A 1,365-nucleotide genomic window follows, 5' to 3' on the forward strand; every position below is an offset into this window, starting at 1 on the left:
CACCTCAGAGTCGCACATGACATTACCCTACAGACTTTAGCTTCAGCTTGTTCCGTCAGTTAAGAGGTAAGAGGAGTAGCTTTAATACCGTATACCGTATAGGTGGATAGGTGGACGGAAAGAACCGGTCAAGAGGGAAGAGGGAATCAAGGAGATGAAGGGAATAAGGGTACCCCGTTTGCTGGATTGTTAATGTGCCAACGAGGTGGATAGAGGGAAATTACAGATTTACGTATGTGTGTGTGTCTATACATGGATATGTGTATGGATTGGTATAGTAACTGAAGAATATAATGATCAAGTTGCGCACTTTCATCGCGCATCTATCCCGCCCACCAACCATTATCAACTGATCGGCCAATTGAACGGCCTCGTGGACGCCTACTGAAAATACGTGATCATCTAGACGGCTAATCGAAATTCACCCTGACTTGGGTAAGTATGATCGACCACAAGAACCACTCACGCGTGCATCATTTCTTATTTTTCATGCTGCTCATTTTTTATAACCTTTTTTTCGTTAGTCATTTTTTCTTACCGCCACGCTCGTTTAATGAACGAGCTGACGTATATACGCAAATCTTTTATTCCTCTATTATCCTTTCAATCTTCTTGTACATAATATTACGTATTTATTTGTTTTATTTTATTTTATATAATGAATCTTATTTATTAAGATTGAGTAGGTGCATATGACCATTTAAATTTTATGCAAGGTAATTAAAAACGTCTGGAGGAGTTTTGTTTTTCTTATAGGTATGCATACGCTGGTGGAAAAATTAAGTGATTTGAAGAAAAAATGGAAAAATCGAATATCGAGTAGAAAAAATATTGAGTTGAGTTAAATTTACTTAAAGAAGAAAATTTTATTAGTTAAAATAAAATGAATTTAAAACAAAAATTTAAGAGAAAAACTTTTTAGTATTATTGTCTTAAATCAAGCAGACAATTTTTTAAACCAAAAAATTTTTCTCGTTTTAAGATAATACTTGATTATAAGAAATTTTACTTGATTCAAGACAATGAAATTCTTTAAAATTATTTTCTTGGTTCAAGAATTTTCGTCTTGATTCAAGTTAAATTTTTTTTCAGTGTAGTTGATGAACATAAAGTAATGAAAGAGCCATGATTCATAGCTAAATTTGCCATTACAGACAAATTTAGAAATTGGGGAAAGAAAGGATGAAGAGAAAGGGGGGGGGGGGCATCACTCAGTGGGAATTTTACGGTAATCGAAAAATAATTCGGACAGCCAAGACCGGGACTCGAACCCGGACCATTCGGTTACGCGCTGAAGCTCTACCGGTTAAGCTATCCGGCCGCATGTTCTGTTTTTCTCTTTTATTTATTCATCATCTATAAAAA

Source organism: Cotesia glomerata, linkage group LG3 (assembly GCF_020080835.1).
Source record: "Cotesia glomerata isolate CgM1 linkage group LG3, MPM_Cglom_v2.3, whole genome shotgun sequence".
Classification (NCBI taxonomy): Eukaryota; Metazoa; Arthropoda; class Insecta; order Hymenoptera; family Braconidae; genus Cotesia; species Cotesia glomerata.